Below are 21,459 nucleotides of genomic sequence, written 5' to 3' on the forward strand. Positions count from 1 at the left end.
CTGAGTTCCCTTTTCTTCGCTTCCTACAGCTCTTAGATCTACGGTGGAGGGATTGGACCCCGCCTCCACGCGGGACGGGACGGAAGAAACAAAGGCAGCACAGAGAGGCTTGCAGAACTGGTGTAAGTAGCCATGCAACAGACCTCGGAGATGGAGGCCCTGTGTTTCTGCAGAACGTTGGTGACCACCTACCAGACTAAATGGCGTCACACCTCAGCAGACCTCAGTCTAAAGGAATACAGGATGTTTCAGTAAACGAAGCGTGGCAGTGTTATGCCCTAAGCAATGGCAAGTCAGTCAGTGAAGTTTCATATCTTGTACGAAACATCCGGGGTTCGATTCGTGCAACATCTTCGCTGTCACTTCCACAATGACTATGGGGCACTGTACCGGGAGCATTCCTTGTAGAGGTAAGGGCGGTCGGAACATGAAGCTGGCAAGTGAGCTCTTCATGTCACGGCCTTTGAGGCGGTATGGGCTTCCACTTTTCACGTCCATATTGTGGTGTTTTCGATTATGACACCCTGTAGTCTGGTAGGAGGGTATCAATGTTCCCAGCGCCATAATTCCTCCATCTTGAGTCCGAAACGTTGGCGTCTGCGTACCAGACTACACGGTAACATAACCCACAGAAGGCCACAATGTCACTCTTCACGGCATTGGAAACCTCAGATCTCACAATGGTCGCCCAAATGCTGCGGCAACTTCTCTGACAGCACTGCAAAGCATGTTGCCTAATCAGACTCGAGCAGGCGAGTGTCAGGAGGCCCTCTAACTGCGCAAGTACTTGATTCGATGGAAGTCTGGAGCGCTTAGCTTCTTCTTCAGAAAAATAATGGCATACACTCTGAAGTAGGTTTTGGCCACCTGCTTGCTCACCTGCCTGTTTTGCTGGCGGCAGGCTTAGAAATCCTGATGAGGTGACTCCTTCCGTTCCGTGCACAGGGTGATCATTGAAGTGCGTTGTCAACCACGAAACGAAACGGGCGGCAGATGCACGTGTTTCGAACAACGGACGACTCATCCAGCGTGTTTTGTTTTGTATAGGATCTGAGGTTACGAAGAATTCTCTCTTCTGTGAAATAACACCATGCAGTCTGTGTAAAGTCAACCGACGTTTCGGAGGAACATATCGTCTCCATCATCAGTGGCTAAGAATAAGCCGGACAAGAAACTGGCTTGAAGCAGGTGACAAGCAGTGCTCTGTTTGCTTCTTGCTTCATGCTTGTTTTTTTTTTTTTTTTTACATATATTCCGTTACTTCAGTAAACTTCGACAAGTTCATGCTGCGCAACATCCCATATTGTAGTGAGAGAGATAGAGCTAACTCTGTAACAGGCCGTGGAGGCCCATAGGGTTCTGAGACGTCGAAGCTTCCACATGTTTTAGACAGTCGGCTCACAGATGGCAGCAAGGTTGTCAGCCTTATGCGGCGGCCATCCTTTACCTTTAGGAAGATTCCTGGTACTCATTTTTGTTAGAGGCTGAGTCGACCATAGGGCCACAGTTCGGTTGGAAGGATTGAGTAAATCGAAAAATCTAATATTAGTGGCTACAAGCTGTATCTAAAATGACTGTTTCCGCTGACTCGGAACTAAACTCAGCTCGTTCAGTAACCAGGCAAGCCCTGGTTAGAAATGAAGACGCCCAACTCGAAGCCCCAGGGTGTGATAACGTGCTGCCTGATCACGGCCATCACATACTTGAGGGGGCCGGTGATAGATGGGTATGAAACAATGGCGAAATGTTGTTTAGCGAGAGAAAGCCGAAGAAGCCCGCAGAAAGTGATGGTCCATTGCCACTTGGTCCACCACAAATTCCACGTGACCTCACCACGGAGTGAGGGCGAGGCTGCGCCCTGAGAAGCCAGGGCCTGGCCGCCTGAGTTGTGGCGCGGCGGCATATTGTGACGTGGCCGAAAGTACAGACTGTCCAACAGCGAAACATGCGTAGTAACTAGTCACTACATCAGCGATCGAGGTACATGGTAGCTTAGTTGATTGAGGCGCTATACTAGAAGCTGGAAGGTCGCGGGTTCGAGTCCCGATGAGGTGAAATGTTTCAATTGACCTAATCCTTCCAGCCCTAGGGTCGACTAAGCCTCTAACAGAAATGAGTACCAGGAATCTTCCTGGGGTGTAAAAGATGGCCGGCGTGTAAGGCTGACAACATTACCGCTCTCTGTTGGCCAATTATGTAGAAGATATTGGAGCCTCAACCCCTTACAAACCTATGGGCCTTCACGGCTTTTACATCTGTGATCATCAGGGCCCTGATTTTGATGACATGTCATCTTTTTTTCCTTGTATCCCATGCGAGGCTCTTAATACATTTTTAGTGTTAACGTCATTTTTTCATTTTAGGGGTAATTTTTTTGTACATTTTTGGGCTTTTAAGGGTATTCCTTGTCATTTTTAGCCATTTTAGGGAATCCTTCGTATGTTTTCTGAAATGTGAATAATATGGAAGCAAAGTGTTCATTCTCTTTCTCCTAAGCGCTCTCTACAAAGGCCATACTATACAGTAATAGGTTGTAGTCCTTTCCGTTCGTTTCGCGGAAGTGCTGACAATACAGATCATAAAACAGGGTAAGGCGATGACTACTCACACTGCGGCTCTTTGTACAAAGCAATTTGCTTAGTTACACACATTTCTAGTCGGAATCTCTTGCTTCATATGACGTTGTTGTTCAATAAAACTCCTTCTGTCTTCAGTTCCTCGCCCTTGACCGTACAGAAAAAGATACAGTTGACAAAAGGTTCTCGGTGAGAAAAGTTCAGTTCTGTGTTGCGCTAGAGTGATTAATTTTATCACGATGCCAAAAGCAAAGCCAACTAAATCGTGTCATTTAAAGCAATTTGTAGCTGAGTTTGGAGATGATATATTTTCAACTGACGGTTACATTTTATCCTGCAAGATGTGTGACACAAAAGTGGCGGCAGAAAAAGATTCACGGTACATGGATAGCTTTACCTTTACCTTACAGCTTACGTGTTTCATTAGAGATTGCTGGCACTGTAAGAGTTCGGACGCTGGCCTGACCACTCAGCCTCATAACCCTTTTCGGCGTACGTATATACACAACAGTTGTGACGGTGAGATGGAAACTCTGCACTTACGCAGTTTCCGGTCACCGTAGCAACGAACAGTCGTACGTTAACACGCGCGTAGTAGGTCACGAACGAGGAAACAGCCTTTTATTTCAGTTAATCATGCCTATTCTGTTAGTATTTACAAAATCGTTGGTGTAAATCAAAGGTAAATTTGCGTCTGTGCTTAATTAAATAAGCACTACACTTTGAAGACGTATGGGGGAGTGGATGTATAGATCCAAGCATTTTCAAACTCTACGCTAGTTAGAGGTGAGTGGTCAGGTACATGCGCCGGCCGCTTTAGCCGCGGGGAAAGCGCTCATTGGATAGGTTTTGTGCACCCCAGAAGCGGTTCGGACGATGTGGAGAAGAGAAAGATCTTGCCCCTACTACGACTCGAACTCCGGTCAGGCGGACGTCCATCCAGTAACTAGTCGCCGTACCTATTGCGGTACCCCGGCTTCTCTAACGTTCATGTGGGTATATGACGTGTAGTGTACAATGTAAAGGTGACGGTTTGTTACAGAATATTTGTGCGTGTTATTCCTATGAGATGGCGTTAAGTGTGGCGCCTGCGCATCATTCGGTAGCATGTAGGACTGGAGAAGAATACGGGGGACAGAAGGGGAAATAAGTTGTACGGAATTTCATGTCACAGAGGCTGAGGCTTTGTGCTGAATTTCCCGACGCATGTTACAGTCGTATATTCCGTGTATTTGTTTGCAGCATATTTACCGAAGATATCAGTAGATCAGGTGCTGTAGTGTCGAATATTTGAATTATTTACTTGCTTACATACTTATGGAGCTCTGGCCGCGCCATAGCTCAAGCGGTTAGTAGCTGACTTCCCACTGCGGCGGCCAGGGTTCGATCCCGGGTCTGGTCAAGTGGGATTTGTGGTGGGCAAAGTGGCGCCTAGGCGGGTTTTCTCCGAGTACTTCGGTATCCTCTGCCAATCTTCATTCCACCAAAAGCTCCATCATCATAATCACCCAGGGTAGGTACAACAGGCCAATCAGTGGCCGCCATGCCGAGTGGACCCAATTGGACCCCCCCCCCCCCACTAAGCGAATTAAAAATAATTACTTATGGAGCTGAGCCCTTCTTGAGGATCCGCCAATTCTGCAGCCACTCAAGAATTTCCCACCATTTTATGGAACCTGAAGGTTCATTACCGTCTTCACAAGAGTCCTCCACTGGTCCCTGTCCAGAGCCAAACCAATGCTATCTCTTTAAGATTCATTTCAATATTGTTCGCCCACCTACGCCTTGGTCTTCCCAGTGGTCTCTTTACTTCTGGCTTTCCCACCAATATCCTATATGCATTCCTGTCCTCTCCCATTCGTGCTACATGCCCTGCCCACCTCATCCTCCTTGACTTGATCGCTCTAATTATACTTGGATAAGAGCTCATTATGCAGTTTTCTTTCTATGCATTTTAGTAACAATGTTATTTCTTACGGCGAGGAGTTGTAGCCGCACGCCCAAACCCAGATTTGGATTACCACGTCTTGTCTGCTGTCCGCGACTGCTTATTCAGTATAGTCACAGCTTCCCCCCAACCCTAGAGGGCGCCTCCTCCATCCGCAACCTGAAGACACGCCATGCCGTCGTGACAAGGGACCCACCTAACATGGATATTTGTATCATTCGTGAATAATATTGTCACGAGTTAGAGTGACTCTCGATGGGGATTTGGATTGGTGACTCGATTTATTGACAGCTTATACACTCACGACTCGTGACTACACTTTACAGACCACTGACCCACACACACACACACACACAGACTAGTGCCCTCAGTCTGTTACAGTCTCCACTAGCAACGGCTCACATCCAGTGACTAACTCCTAGGCAGGCTACCCAGTAGTCGTCTCTTCACAGCCTCACTCTCAGCTAACCATTCCATCCAGGATTTTGCTGCTGGCCCTCGCCAGCACAGCCGTTCTCGGTATCGGGCCCCGTCGGGACCAATGACATATTCTTGTACTCTGCAGACTTGTTTCGAAATGGGGCATCCTCTTCGACGAGTTGAAGGGTGTCCTTCACCCTCTACTGTGTAGTGACCAGTCCATCCCAGTTAATTGCTGCTGGTCCTCTCCAGCACGGCGATTCTTGGTTCCGTGTCCCACACTACTGCAACATGTAACTGGCCCTGCGTAAAACATCTCAGCACGGACCCGACTGTTCTTGCTCCAGTTGTCCTCAACTACCGAGTAGAAAACACTGTTTCTAACAGCACTTCTATTATTGCATGCGTATTCGCTGCCGCGGGAACGTTGCATAGAAGCGGCTCCGGTATATTTGCATAGAGCGTATTGACGGTTCTACACGCTGCATTTTATTCAAGAGGCAACGGAATGAGTGGCAGAAACAATTTGAGATGCTACCCTGCTTTTGCCTGGTTTCGTCTGGTTCCTGCAGGCAACTGGAGAATAGGTCACGACCACTTTCTTCCATGTCATTTCCGATTCTTTATTCTTTTAATGATCGAATCATTTGACGCTGTATAGCTGGAGCTACTGATAGCGTCATTAGATAAGCAATGAACACGTAAGAGCGCGAATGGAACCCATCTGTAGGATTCCTCAATGGCCCGCAACCTGCATTCACAGTTTGTGCGGGCTGCTCAAGTTGCATAACTACATATGCAGCCTGTACGTCTGTTTATCAGCCTGTAACATTCAATATAGTCATTACTAAACAATGCTTTGTAAAGAATGTAATAAGAAGTGGTCAAGGCCTGGTTTAAAGTGCTTTCCCGGAATCTCCCTGTAGTAGCTCACGAGAGCCACTACAACCCTCACTCAGAATGGCCATTCTTCAGGCGAGGTTTGAACCACGAACCCCCAAAACACGAAGCCGGATACTACCCAATCGACCGTGTACGAGTATTTGTATCGCGCGTGCGCAGTCACTCCACTTGAAATTCACATACAGCGGTAGGCTAGTTATAGTGAAATGTTTGGAGACTATTAAAACTTTAAAGCACAACGGAATATGTACCACCTGCTTTAACATTAAAAGGACCGCTCATTTTCTTCAAGTTATGTTTTGTAACGGATTTGCTTAAAGCGTCTCTAGACTACGGCTCGGTAAGCACATTCCAACGTGCAACAATGGAAGATGTGTCTCAGTGGACGAATGTTATAGCTCGTTTGCTAGGCAACAGTCAGAGCGTCAATGAAGCACGTGACTTGTGTTTTCTGTGTTGTCCGTGCGCACCCTATATAACAAAGACCTATTGTAGCTTAGATTAGTTTCCGTGTGGAGGCAGCCGAATATTTCCACCGTAGCCCTGCGAGTAGAGAGAGGCGATGAAATGGAACCCAGTGCCTTTGGTATAACTGGGCCATCCTGTTCCGGGGAGACATGAATACGGGGACGTGGCCCTCCAGGTTGGGGGAATCTCGAATTTGACACAGTAAAATGTGCTCATGAGTCCCGCTGGTCTCGGACCTGAAAATGACTGCGCTGGCAAGACCAACATCAGTTTTAGACGACGGATCCATCCTCTCGTCAGAGAGGATGTTACATAAGGACTATAACCGCAAGTGTTCAGTTGCCAAAAAAAAATCTTGTCGTGAGTCTCAAGGGGCTTGGCGCCAAGACGAACTGATTGGCGATAAGCCGCCAGTCGTAAATTAACTCCGACTCTTGACTCTGACTGTGACTTAGATTAGTGCATAGTGCAGTGCAGTGCAGTGCAATTAAGAGTCCAGAAGAGATTTTAGTCGAGTTCGAGGTTCCAGGGTGATTGACCAAGAAATGGCAAGAAGGGTTCGTATTGATTTGAAGTGCTAATTTCTGTGTTCAGATCCATTGCTAGGAGACGACTAGTGGAAGCTGAGTATCCTAGTTCGTGTGTAACAGCGATAGTGCTGTATTGATTGTAATTAAGAGAAATTCCAACCGAGGTGCCAATAAATCCAATCATCCGAACTAGAACCCCTTATTTTCGTCACGCGTATCCCCATACACGTGACAGTTTTGTAGCCGTTGCTGTGTAACGGTCAAGAAACGACGCCCGTTGCTGGGAAAGCGGCTTCTAAATAAACAGTGTTACGCAGCCTGTTGCTGGGTGACACGAATACATTGCAACGGAAACGGTTAGCATACGAGAATGAACGGTGTTTTGTACGTGGTCCATGCCGAGGAGTTAACTTGGAGACATTTTGGGCGACCAAGCCAGTTGTCAGGTGATAGTCAGTTCAGTTCAAAACTATTGTACGGGAGGTTGTGAAGATAGAACCTAAGATCGTGAAGCTGAAAAATCTCCACTCTTAGAAGCCGTTACTGGGGAACGACTGCCAAAGACGCACCAGGCTAGACAGAGGCTTAGCGTGTGCTGTAGTGATTTATAAAGTGTATATATCAGCGATAGCCCTGTCATTGCTTGTAGTTCCGAGTCGTGTGTGTAAGTCGTCAATAAATCAATTATGTGCAAACCCCGTCTATAGTCACGCATACTTCTTGACAGTATGTATTTAAAATGATTCTCACAATAAAGAACAATTATTTTCCTAAACGGCCGTAACCGGGTAGGCTTTGTAATGTGGACACAACATGTTTTCTATGCAGTAGGAACTGAATTTGTAGTGAAGAATTCTATCTTCTAGAATATAACTCCGTGCAGTCCGTTGGAAGTCAACCGACGTTTCGGACGCAGATGGCAAGCAGAGCCCTGCTTAACACCTGCTGTCACTCTGACTTATTCTTCCACCCTGAAGATGAAGGCGACATATTCCTCCGAAACATCGATTGACATTCAACGGACTATATGGTTTTGTATCCCAACAGAACCCTTCATAACTACCTCTGTGAGAACCTAAGCATTGTGTCTTCAAGATATACGAGGATAGCTCCGTCCATCTGTCGACTGGTGTTGTGCTGTGAACAACTGGATAGAATACTTTTTATTCGGGTGTGGAGACTTCCAGTCAAACTTGTGAGACAGTTCTGATTTTCAGCAATATTGATCCATGCATTACGTAAATGAACATTTTCATGAGGCCTGCATCATACATCGTTAATCAGATTCTGGTCGAATTCAATATGAGGGGTTCTGTGTATGACGTCAGTGCAGTTGCGTTTTCTAGTCATGTCGGCCTCCCCATGTACCCCATGCAGAGCGCTGTAACACGATATTGTGCCCTCTTCAAATATGAATGGGCCTCGTGTCACCCAACACACTTTGTGCTGGATTTTTTTTTTACTTGTCCATCGTTCGGCATTCTAAAGAACACACCGTTTTGGGAACTGGATCTGTTTCCATCCTCAGGTGAGGGAGTGGGAGGCACATACTCTGTTGGGCCCGTTAGGAAGAGTTCTGGAATTCGTCATGCTGAAGCAGCGGCCCAACACAGCGCTGTTTCCGTTGTTATGCCCTCCTCCTCCCGGGGCACAGATCAGCGCGGGTCTCTCCGCTACATGTGGAGTGAGTGGTGTTCAGGCAAAATAAACGGCTCACGATTCATCCGACCTCGGTCCCTCGCGCCAAGAAAAGTAAGCCAACACATCATGACTCGTACTGTGGCCTTCTGGGTTTCAGACATCGTGTAGCCTTATAGGAGAAACGTGTTAGGTACCATCGTTTCGAAGGTATGCACCGCCATCATCTTCAAGGTGCCAACGTTTCGGAAGAACGTACTGCTTCTGTCTTCAAGTTATTTTTCAGAGGAAAATGTTACCTTCATCCTTAGGTTACCAATGTTTCGGAGGAGTACACTCTCCATCTTCAGTGTGCCAGCGTTTCGGAAGAACTCATTGTCTCCACCTGTACGATATCGTTTCGAAGAAACATACTGCCCACATCTTCAGGGCACCAGCGTTTCGGAAGAAGGTACTGCCTCCATCTGTAGGATAGCATCGTTTATAAAAAATACTGCCTCAATCTTCAGGGTACCGACGTTTCGGAGGAATACACTACCTCCATCTTCAGGGTGCTAACATTTCGAAAACATATACTGCCTGTATCTTCAGATAAACTGGAAATGGAGGCAGTAGGTTTCTATGTAATGTTAGTACCCGCCTACCAGACTACGCGGCGTCAAAACTTCACCTCCGTGGAGACCTACAGTCTGATCCATTGGGGACTGCTCGAGGAGCAGGACGCCGGGGGGACTAAGTCATGGGAGACTGGAGAAAATGACATAATGCGGGCTTCATAATTTGTACTCCGCAGCTAAATGGAGAAATGAAATTTTGAAACGTGGGGAATGAATATACAAAACGTGGGAAGAAGCCTCGGAGAAGACCTGAGAGTAGATGGGAGGATATCAGATCTATGATGAACAGTGTTGAGTAGATTCATCTGGATCAGATTTTGGTATACTGACGGCAATTTATAATCTTGGTATGTACTGAACTTCCGCGTTCCTGAAGGGAACTGATTTGACCGGCTAATTATCAACTTTTCGAGAATTTGTTTGTTAATCTCCAAGATCCGAAGCTTCAAGTTCTTTTAAATAATATTCACTCAGTTCCTACATCACAAGATACACTCTGCGGCCTTCTTTAGTTTTTTTAGAGGTGGGGTGAGACTGAGTCCACTTGGCACGTCGGCCATTATTTGGTCTATTGTACCAGCCCTGGATGGTGTAGATGAGTATAGAGCAGCCGGTGGAATGATAATTGTGAGGAGAAACCGAAGTACTGGGAGGTAACCTGCCCCAGTGCCACTTTATCCACCACAAATCCCACATGACCTGACCTGCGATCAAACCCTGGCCGCCGCGGTGGTAAGCCGGCGACTGACCGCCTGAACTACGACAGGTCCATGCGTCCCCATTTCGGACAACCTCCAGTTACTGCTGTTAGGGACTTTTTTAGTGGTAGATGAGATAGTGCATGTGCTCTGAAGCGTCTACGTTCCTTGTTTCATTTTTCCACTATCTCCCTAGAGACATAGGCAGCTAACTACACCATCTCGCCACACCCGCCCAGATTATGAAACGCTGAGCCATAAACAACTCGTTACGGACGGACTTTCGTTAATGAAATCGTTCATCACATGCTCTGCCGGCTTTGCAAACCGTCTTGGAAAATTCTCTTTGCCGACTGTAACGTTAAATTTGTAGTAACGCCTGGGATTCCTTAAAAATACTACTGGGATGTAGTCGTGCAGTCCGGTACTTCACCTACGTTTCGAAGGAATATACAACCTTCATCTTCGCGGTCGAATAGTAAGTCAAACGCGCGACCTGTGTTCGCTCCACTGATTGTAGTCGGCCTGTTAGCTCAGTCGGTTAGAGCGTCGTGCTAATAATGCGAAGGTCATGCGTTCGATCCCCACACGGGCCAATACTTTTATACACAAAACATGATGCACTCCACTCTGTGTGCGAGAGGGAGAACCCATTGGCTGTACTCGGCCTGTTAGCTCAGTCGGTTAGAGCGTCGTGCTAATAACGCGAAGGTCGTGGGTTCGATCCCCACACGGGCCACATTTATTTTTGGTACTGGTATGAAGTACCATATTCGAAACTTATGTAGCTCTATTGTGCCAGTTTGCTGTTTGTTGTGAGCTTCAATCATAATATAATCAGATCTGTGATGCTCGCAGCGTTGGTAACGAAAACCCCCGTCCTCTGTAATATTACTCCATGTAGTCTGGCGAAATTCAACTGATATTTTGGAGGCATGGTCGCAGAGTTAACTAAGCTCTGCTTCGCCTTTATTGCTGCCTGCTTCATGCCACTTTCTTGCTTCACTTATTCGACCCTGAAAATGTAGGAAAAATGTTCCTCCGAACTGTCTGTTAACTTTCAACGTGCTAGTCATTTCTCGGTTAACGCGACAGAATCATTCCTGGAAACATCGCTTAAATTGAAGACGTGTAAATCGAGCGCTAATTTTACATAAGGAATAATACAAGGCGCAGGTTGCGTGCATGAGTGGGGCCAACCAAGGGAGTGATGGATATGTATTGCGCTTAGTTCGGTTTCTTTAAAGGGTTGTTTTAATTCGGGAATGATGGCTTCGCTGCGAGCAGCTCCGTACGCCTTTGTTGCCTTCAAGAGAACGCAATTGCGCCATGTTCTTGTTTGTGATTGCGTAATTGCATTAAAGTGAGAACTAGAATGGCGTAAATATGAAGTGACGTATGGTCTGAAATCGCGTAAATCGAGGAATGACTTTGCTAGGTCAGCCGCTGAAGTTTTAGTAGTATATTGTAGCATCCTCCTGCATTTTTCGCTTAGTATCAGTTTCGTATTCTTACTTGCAACACTAATGTTCGACTTATAAAGCTTATTAAACGCTATTGAAATGTTAAATACAGGACACGCATATGGGAGTATAACAGATACTATGAAAGTTATAAAAGTACAGAAAAAGGAAATTGTCTTAAGACATTAGAAAAATACCATGTGTGTATGAAATGTAAGGTACATACGTCGACTATAACACTATATTCGAGGTAATGTAGGAATTAAACACCAGATAGCGACATAAACACATGAAAGGAAGAAACAGTCCAACTCATCAAGCACTTGAAAACAAGACACGCAACGACACACAACCCGAGTAAGTACGCAAATAAGTAATTATACGACAGACTTCGCATACATGAATTCTGATAGAAGAATGCATACATATTACAGATACGCATGATCACTGAGGGGACTACATACTGTTGCTAGGCAACGGCTCGGTAAACACTGCCTAAACCCGGAATAGCAGCAGAAGCGGAATTCGATTTGCTAGGAAACGACTCGCTAGCGCCTGTTTCCGCCGCAACGAATATTAACAGAGACATTCCCGTGACAACAGGCAGAATAACAGAGGACAATTAACTGCTGGACATGGGGACTTATATGCGGGCCTCGTGGCAGTTATAAAAGGAAGTTCATTCATGAATTCAAGAAATCAGTCCGAGATTAGTGAAAGATTCGTCAAACAGACGTCGTTCAGAAGTAGTTCAATGTGTGAGCTGTTATAATCGAGTGTAATTGTAAAGAAGTGGCAATAAATCCAGTCATCAAATCCAGAACCCATTATTGTTAGTCACGCCAACCCAGAATACGTGCCAATATTGACAACCTCAGCAACGATACAGAAGACAGCAATTTCCTCATCAATAATTTTTAACACCTGACGATGTCCACGTTTGTCATGACATGTAGTGTAAAACTATAAAGTGGATAGGTTTAGTATTGCACGTGAGACTGTGAAACTAACTGATACTAGACTGACGTTTTGGTGAACTGAATCAGTAATTTGTTTGAGCTCGTTTGTCATAATGAGTCCGTACTTTTCTAAATTATTTAGTAGGTGATGAGTGAAATGAATTAAAATTGCATGGGCTGTTTAGTAAACGCTGTTCTCAAAGTTTGTTCCCCAACATCAACACCTTTCTTTTTAAATTGAAGCTGAGCATTAATGCGCATTTTGGGGAGCACAGAGTTTGTCTCGCAGGCCAAGTGACGTGTCGCTTGTCCCTGTCTGACCTGCCGTGCGCTGTACTTCATCGGTTTCTTCACTTTGAAACTGCGTACCATAAAACCGGGCTCTGATTTATGCTAGGGCTTTTCTCTATTGCAGTCTTTGAGATCTGTTCATTTGTTTGGGCTTAGTGTAAAGCAGCTGCCAGGAATGAAGCGAACCGAACAGAACCCTCTGAAAATACGGTTCCTTGTGTGCTGAGAGCACAATTAAAAGCTCTATGTTTCAGCGACATATAGCTAGGTTACGCGCTGATTCCTTGCGTGAATAAGATACGTCATAATCTTCGATTAAATGCACAACAAAATGGAAACGTAAATGCAAAGCCTTGACGTAACGTGCAAGACAGACAGGCCTACCGGCCTACGTAACGAATTTTTGAGCTATGTTTTTACACGGTGTCCAGTAATGAATAATTCCAGTGGTTGAATATGTATCAACATAACCTCAAAGTTTATCCTATTTATCTATGTATGGCTCTACAGCCCTTTGTCGGGCCTTAACCGTTTTTAAGTTTTTTAATCCTATAGACAGTCGGTATGACTCCTTGGGCGGAGGATCAGCCCGTCTTGAGGCCTCTACCTATACACAGAACAACACAAACGAACACAAATATCCATGCTTCCAGTGGGATTCCAACTCATGCCCCCAGTGTTCGAGCGGGCGAAGGCATTGCGATGAGGTGATTCTGTCTACAAGGTGGACGTTTCTTGTTACCATGAGAGTACAAGTTCTGAGGTAGTCCCTAAATATAGAAATAAGTACATAAATGTTACTTTTTGTGTGGTCATCGTTACAGAGCGTTAGTTTTGATGCGTGAAGTGGATGTGTCCATGCGTCTATCGGCACATATTGTTTCACCTCCGGCACTACTCCATGGATGCCAATCAGAGCTTGGACTAGAGTTCTCCAGTAAACAGCCACTGGCAAATTTTGATATCAGCATTGATTTACCCGATCGCAGATCGAACTCCATTTGTTTTTCTCATTAAGGGTTAACCGTAAAAAATACAAATAATGCAGAAAAGCGGAGCTGTATGACCTTTACAGTGTACATTTAAGCATCTTTTTCGATATATAAAAAGTGTAATTGGAAAAAAGAAGAATTCTCTCTCACTCCGTACATTCCGAAGGTAGTGCTCTTAGCTGTGAGACAGTGCAGCTGTAGCCGTGACACTCACATAACGGCCGCTGAGGTAGGCAGAATAGCAGAGAACTACTATCCGAAAGAGCTTGGGTTCCACTGAAATATACATTTTTCATCGTATTGTTACTGATGGTCTGTTTATCTAACTCTGTGCAAGTTAATAACGGGGTAGGAAGTAAAAATCATTGCGTTTGTTCCAGTTTGTTTTAATTGTCTTGGGCGAGACTTGTACTGACATAAAAAGCTTGATTAGTTTTTCCCTACAGCTTCTGTTCCAAAATGAGTAGACCTATACATACGACAATTCACGTAAAAATACTAACATTGCTTGTTTGCATTATCAGGTGTATCGCTTTGTGCTTAGGTGCTGAGCTTATATATATATATATATTTATGGGGGCACACTGTAGCGTAGTTGGTTGAGGCACTATGCTACAAGCCAGAAGGTCGCGGGTTCAAGTCTCGTTGAGGTCATTGGATTTTTCTTCAGTTGACCTAATCCTTCCGGCCGCAGTATGGCCTTGGGGCTGACTCAGCCTCTAAGGCCCCCCATACACACACAGTTTGGCCTCCCGTTCGGCCTGCACAGTTCAAGGCTGAAAGGCGAAACTGATGTGTGTGGTGCGGCCGGCCAATCGTTTGGACTGTAGGAAACCCGTCAGTCCGTCAGTTCTACCTGCAGGTCGATCGGCAGGCCAAACTGTGTGTGTATGGGGGGCCTAACAGAAATGAGTACCAGGAATATTCTTGGGGGTAAACGGCGGCCGGCGCGTAAGGCCGACAAACTTGCCGCCATCTGTGAGCCGATTGTCTATAAAATCTGGGAACCTCAACATCTCACAACCCCATGGGCGTCCACGGCCTATTACAGGGATACCTTTACTTTATATATATATATAAATAATGCGAAGGTCGTGTGTTCGATCCCCACACGGGCCAATACTTTTATACACAAAACATGATGCACTCTACTCTGTGCGCGAGAGGGAGGTCCCCTTGGCTGTATCCGGCCTGTTAGCTCAGTCGGTTAGAGCGTCGTGCTAATAACGCGAAGGTCGTGGGTTCGATCCCCACACGGGCCACATTTATTTTTTGGTACTGGTATGAAGTACCATATTCGAAACTTATGTAGCTCTATTGTGCCAGTTTGCTGTTTGTTGTGAGCTTGAATCATAATATAATCAGATCTGTGATGCTCGCAGCGTTGGTAATGAGAACCCCCGCCCTCTGTGATATTACTCCATGTAGTCTGGCGAAATTCAACTGACGTGTTGGAGGAATATACTTACTCTCTTCAGGTTCCCAGAGCTAACTAAGCTCTACTTCACCTTTATTGCTGCCTGCTTCATGCCACTTTTTTGCTTCACTTATTCGACCCTGAAGATGTAGGCAATATGTCCCTCCGAACTGTCTATTAACTTTCACCATACTAATCATTTCTCGGTTTACGCGACAGAATCATTCCTGGAAACATCGCTTAAACTGAAGACGTGTGTATGCGTGTATATATATAATTCTGAATGACACACAACAGGATGCAATACATAAAGTTTTTTCATTCCGTTGGATTAACAGACGGGTTGCGCCCTGAGCGTGCGCATTAAGGCTCATGTCCCGTGTGAGGTGTCCGTTATTTATGTCTGATTGTAACCAAAATGGGACGGATCAAAAATATGTCACTGGGCTGTCACAATATCAAATTCCGTTTATAAACCATTCAGCAGTTTTGGGCATTTGAGGTGCGGACAGACAGACAGATACAGAAATGTATTTTTGCAGTAGTTCATTGCGAAAGCCCCAAAGGTTGCTGCTTTTCTTGTTGAGAATTCTTTCTGGGTTTTCATTTACAAAGATAAATAGTGTTTAAAATGTATTTAGAAAGCTAAAGTGCTGGAGGTGTAAAGCCTGCGAGGAGGCAAGTGAAGTGATGTTGCACTGAAGCCTTCCTCACGCTCCTAACCGTACAAAATTCACTTGTCTAGTTAGGGCGCTATTTGTTTGTTTCTTTGGGGCCTGTTTAATGTCACAGTGTAACATTTCCTAATGCGTCGCTTTTCGGGGAGCAGTTGTTTGTTCCTCCACCTTCAAGTTGGTGAATTACCTCACGGTACGTTCCCTTGGCGGGCTCTTGTGAATATGGTAATATAACTGCGGGGTGCATAAGAATGCAAGGAATTTCGCGAGCAGGTTATAGCCTCGCTTCCCCCTCATTCACCTTACGATCACTTCACTCTACTAAGGGGTTGGGTTAAGGTGGACGCAGCTGCTCACAATGAGCCATCTAACTGGGCGCCAGCTCACGTTGTGAACACAAGATCTCTCAGGGTGTTTAAAATGGCCCTTGGCTCCAACAACACAGTCAATCAAACCAAAGACAACAATCTCATAAACCCTTGAAACTTTATTAGGATGCACAAATCACATGGTCAATTATATTTATAATTTTTACTCAGTATAACCCTTCGTTGTGGGCGCCCTTCGTTGTGGGCACCACAACCTGGACACGTCTGTCTGACACAAAGGACTGCTCATGATATTAAAGGACTACTAAGATGATGTCATATCTAGTGACTAGCGGTCCTGATTGGCTGTGAGTTTTCGGGGAAGTCCAGATTTAATTACTTGCGAAGCTTACATCACATATCCCCGAGCAACAAGGGGACATCCGAATTATAAAACTCCACGAGAAGTCACGCCATACTGCGTCATCTTTTACTCAGCGCATAGCCTATGTCACCATATAATACGTAATGATATTTAAAAATTTAAAATTTAATCAAACCTTGGAAAATATTAAAGTTTCCATTAATGACTTTACGTATATGTAAATAAGGCGAAGTAGATTACTAGGAGTAGTAATCGGTTACAAAGCGAACCACTGTTACGTTCTCAAGAAGGACTCATCCCCACTGAGTAATCTCAGACCCTGTGCTGTCGACAACACAGTGGCGTACACGTATAGTATGTATGTATTGTCACTTGATCGAGTGACTATAGACGTGGTTTGGATTGGTAATCAGATTTATTGGACAATTCTACAACTTGTGACTACACTTTACAAATCACTATCACACACAGACTAGTGTTCTCAGCCACAGACCTCACTGCGCTGCTTGGTGGGGGCTTCCAACAATGTAGCTTCATCGGCTTCCATGTCCAACGTCTCCTATTCTCGCTGGCTGACTCCTTTCCGCTCTAGCTCCCGAGCTCAACTAACTGGCTTCCAACTGTCGAAACACGCAACGAACTCATTATGTCATTTCGGCACGGACCGCTTAGAAAACACCTCTTCCAACAGTTCTGTTGTTACATTGTATATCTATCGGCACGGACCGTGTAGTTAACATCGCTTCCTACTTACTCCATTGTTGCTTGTTACAAAGCTGTTGCCTGACAACGGGAGTGTTTGCAGAGCCGTTTCTTAGCAGCGGCTGTCTCTGCTGGCTTCACAGTTCTTGCCTTGAGCAAATATGTCATAGAATGTACTGTGTATCATGATGAAACGAAAGGTTACCAGAGAGCTATATGACAAGTTGTTCTAACCCTCAGGGCAATCGGCGGCTGCTGTCTCGAACCCAGCGTCACCAGGAGCAAGGCTAGCAGGCAGTACATAGTTCCATGGTGTCTGTCATTCTGTCATGAGTCTGATGCTGTTTCCCGCGCAGTGCTGAGAGGGAGACTTGCGCAAGGTGAGCCCCTAATGGGGCAGTCTCCACATGCAGCAGCTCGGAAAGCGCTGACTTAAATCTCATAAAAAGGAGATTCATTACACTCTGTCGACACATTCCAGTTTGTTTCAGAATAGAACCAATGGGAACTTTACACGACGACGCACGCGCAGTTTCTGCGCGCGTCCCGAGAGCAGTGTTTTCTATGAGGTAGGAACCTAATTTTCAAATTATACTCGTATTTTGACGAATTTCTGGCTTGCAGATCGAATTTTGTGATGAGGTGAAAATCAGACATGTCCTTCTGTCCGTATCTGCAGCGATGTTTCCGCTTGGATTTTGAGATGCTTTGACACAGCACTAAAATGTGAGGATGTGGTCAGTTCGAATATCGGCCACGACAACTGATACTCAGACTGAAGGTTTTTACAGGAAAATTCCGGGACAGTACGTCGGTTAGGCTATGGCCGCTTCCTTTCAAATCCTTTCTAATTCACAGTTCATCGGACATCCTACCATTCGACGCCATATAGTCCAGATACGGACTGCGCTGCGAAAGGACGATTTGATTCGAGGACCTGCTTGCAATCAATGCAATGACGTTACCCGTTTTTAAATTTGGCCTCTGTCTGAGTGAGGTACACGCTCAGAGATGGCGTGCTGTTTTTGCAAAGCAAATATTTAGCACGACTTTGATGTACTATTTGCTCCGACTGCAGTTTCAGTCGACCCTCGCGTCAGTGCGCGCGTATTCATCCGTCTGTCTGTAGCGTCAATTTGATTTTGTTGATCCTGAATATTGCCAAGTCCACAATGCATTTTGAGAATGAATTTAATTCTATTTATAAAACGGCAACACGGAACAGCTCTTCACAAGAATTTCAAAATCTGTATTTAGGAATATTTCGATATGTTTTAAGAAACTGAGCACTTTCGCTATAAGAAACTAAAAATTTGTATATTGTACACGTATCTTAACATTCTGTTGCAGTTGGTATTAGAATTTATAATTTTCATCTTTGCTTACCGTCCACCATGCAACAACATCAAGTTCTAAAATTAAATCCTTTTAAAATTCGTCCCTGCACTACATGTTCCGGCCTACCCGGCAATCATCAAGTACCGTGAAATTCGAGGGAACTACTGTGCCTTCCCCGCTACTGCGATCGGCGCTCTTCTTGTATCGTCACGATTTGTGTGACTATAGGTGGGGTTTGGATTGGTGGCTCGATTTATTGCCCACTTATACACTCACGACTCGTGACTACACTTTACAGATCACTACCACACACACAGACTAGTGTCCTCAGTCTGTTACAGTCTCCACTAGCCGTTTCCTGGCAACGCATTTTAACACAGGAACTGTAAGAGCCTCGCTGAATTACACACTCCAGACATCACACGTAAAATCTTCTCTTTACATCCTTTTCTTCACAGCCTCCCCTATAGAACTGCCTCTCAGTTGACAACTGCCTGGGCCAGAGTCAGAGTCACAGTTATTTTACGACTGGTGGTTTACCGCCAATCAGTTCGTCTTGACGCCAAGCCCCTTGAGATCCACGACCAGTATTTTTCTCAACTGGACACTTGCGGTTATAGTCCTTATGTAAGACCCTCTCTGATGAGAGGATGTGTCTTTCGTTTATAATTGCTGCCGGTCCTCGCCAGCGCAGTCATTCTCGGGTCCAAGTCCGGCGGGACTCATAACCGTATTTGACTGTCTCAGATTCGAGACTCTCCCAACCTGGAGGGCGAGATCCCCATATTTATATCCCCCAGGAAAAGGGTGGCCTAGTTATACCCCCAGGCACTGGGTTCTCTTTCCTTCGCAGAGTCTGCAACAAATGTATATTTTCAGTAAGTACTGGCTCGTGAATGAGTTATGTCCAGTGGCGTAACTCATAATACTCCTTTTTTTTCGTTCACTTAGGTATCATTTTAATTCTTGTATTGGGGTTTTACTCAGGTCTGTCTGATAGAGTCAGGACGGTGTATCTTTTCAGTCTATGTGTAGTTTTCTATTGACCAGTAGGTTCACTGCTAGTCCATTAGTGTGGTTTTCTAATTTATTTTTAAGTATTATATTATTCCTGTGGTGTATATACGCGTTTATAGGCCAATACCTCGAAACAGATAACGAATACAGCCGCTGCAATGCAATAGGCGAATAAATGAACAGCCGTTTCTGAGCAACGGCGCGGTAAACACGTTCCTGCGGAAACGAATACGCAAACAACAATAAAATAACAATGTCTTCTATGTGGTCCGCGCCGTGAAGTTGTAAAGAAGAGAATTGTAGCAATCCAGTCAGTTGAGGGTTGGCAGTGCAGTTGCGCTCTGCAGGGGAGACTGAGAAGGGATGCCGCTATAGTTCATGTGAGAGTTGACAAGAGTTCTGCACGGGCGGCTGCGACAAGAGGACCTGAGCGCGTGAATCTGAAGAATCTCAACCGTTAGAAGCCGTTACTAGGGAACGGCTGTTGAAGACACTGCAGGTTGGCGGAGACTCAGCGTTTAGTGATTTTTAAGTGTGGAAATAAGCGGTAGCGCTGTAATTACTTGTAGTTCCGAGTGGTGTATATAAGTGGCCAATAAATCCATCCACGAATCCACACCTCGTCTATAGCCACTCCCAAATACGTGGCATGGGTTCGTGTATTGCTAAAACTTGAAGCCGGTGCTTCCCAAACGCGCGGAAGCGGAGCAAATGCTGGATAGCTGACATTCCATCGCACAGTGATGCGTGAAGCAGTGTTGTAATGTATTATATCCCTTAGTAAGTGGTAAGTGGGTATCAACACTTCTGTCCTGAACGCGGAGGCAGTTTATACATCCGAACAGATGATATCCACGCACCAGACTACACGGTCTCATAACTCGGAATCTTCACGGCCGTGATAACCTCGTACCTTACAGTAGGCCTGTTCTTCAGGCAGATGATTTGTCTTGGTGGCGGATGACATAGCAGCTACTGTCACGTGTTGCAAAGTGCCTGCTGTCATGATCGAACTGAAGCGAGACTCCTTACAATCGTGGTAATAGGATTTGCTCCCTTAAAGAAAAAAACACTTGTCGCTTTCGCTGATCTGTTCGGTGAGGAGCGCTCTGTGTTATTGCTGGCTGAGTACGCACTTTTGTCCGCAGTTTGTAGTGAGCCGATGAGCTTGTGACTCCTTCCATCACGCATTGTCAAAACTGTCAGTGAGCGCTTGCATCTGCATGTGACACACCTACATATACGTGTACATATCTGAGTAGGCTGCTGTAATGCAGACAAGAACATGACGCTGAGGTCCGAGGCTCCCACAGCGGTGCCTCTGAAGAGTATGGGATGTGACACCATCGTGCAGTCTGGTGAAACTATACTGAAGCTTCGGAGGAAAGTACTGCCTCAATCATCAGGGTGGAAAGTGAGCCAAGTAACCAAAGCAGCCACTTTGGCTTCTCACGTGACGCACGTAAAGCGCATTGTGAGAAACAGAAGTGAATCAGATCCGAAAGTTACAGTCTTCTGGCTTATACCGGTGTTATATATTTCGGAGTGAACCCGACGTTTCAGAAGGACATATTGCCTCCATCTTCAGCATCAAAGAATGAGCCAAGCAAGAAACCAACAGAAGCTGGCTGAACTCAAATGAAGGCTATATGTTCCTCCGGAACGTCGTACTGTTCTCCGAACTACATGACATCCATTGCGTCACGAATGCCGCGGGAACTACAGGCCCAACATTGGTTAGACCTGTTCTCACTTACAGCCAGATTAAACGCCCGCCCCTCCGTGTACAGAACAAGCGCACTGGACAAAAAACGTAGGTCCGTGTTTCACTTCTCTTTCTCGGATAAATGTCTAGCGAATCTCGCTTGATATGGGCGCGGTAACGCACGGAGGTCTCCGTGTAATCTGCCTGTTATTGCTACCCGATTTTAACCAAAATTATCTGAGTAACAGTCTTCATTATCAGATTCAGTTATACTCGTTTACTGGCAGACAGCAGGGCAGGCTGGCAGACTGGCAGGGAGCACTTCTACGAACTTTTCGTTTGTGAAGACTCACACACACATGGACGAAATACACGTACGTCATGCTCCTTGTTTCCCCACTGGTTCT

The 21,459-nt window shown here is 45.5% G+C and overlaps 1 long non-coding RNA gene and 3 other non-coding genes across 4 annotated transcripts in view; all 4 read left to right on the forward strand.

Moving 5' to 3' along the window:
* LOC111862398 overlaps window positions 1-124 on the forward strand; it is a 35,381-nt gene extending 35,257 nt beyond the window's left edge. The window contains exon 3 of the long non-coding RNA XR_002842423.2: window positions 30-124. This is a non-coding gene — a long non-coding RNA (uncharacterized LOC111862398). The remainder of the gene's footprint in view (window positions 1-29) is intronic.
* Window positions 125-10,320: 10,196 nt separating this feature from the next.
* On the forward strand, window positions 10,321-10,394 carry Trnai-aau. Its single transcript has one exon. It is a non-coding gene; the product is annotated as a tRNA-Ile (tRNA).
* Window positions 10,395-10,463: 69 nt separating this feature from the next.
* On the forward strand, window positions 10,464-10,537 carry Trnai-aau. Its single transcript has one exon. It is a non-coding gene; the product is annotated as a tRNA-Ile (tRNA).
* A 4,154-nt stretch (window positions 10,538-14,691) lies between these two features.
* Trnai-aau lies at window positions 14,692-14,765 on the forward strand. The gene has a single exon. It is a non-coding gene; the product is annotated as a tRNA-Ile (tRNA).
* Window positions 14,766-21,459: the final 6,694 nt, after the last annotated feature.

The sequence above is a fragment of the Cryptotermes secundus genome, unplaced genomic scaffold (assembly GCF_002891405.2).
Source record: "Cryptotermes secundus unplaced genomic scaffold, Csec_1.0 scaffold715, whole genome shotgun sequence".
NCBI lineage: Eukaryota > Metazoa > Arthropoda > Insecta > Blattodea > Kalotermitidae > Cryptotermes > Cryptotermes secundus.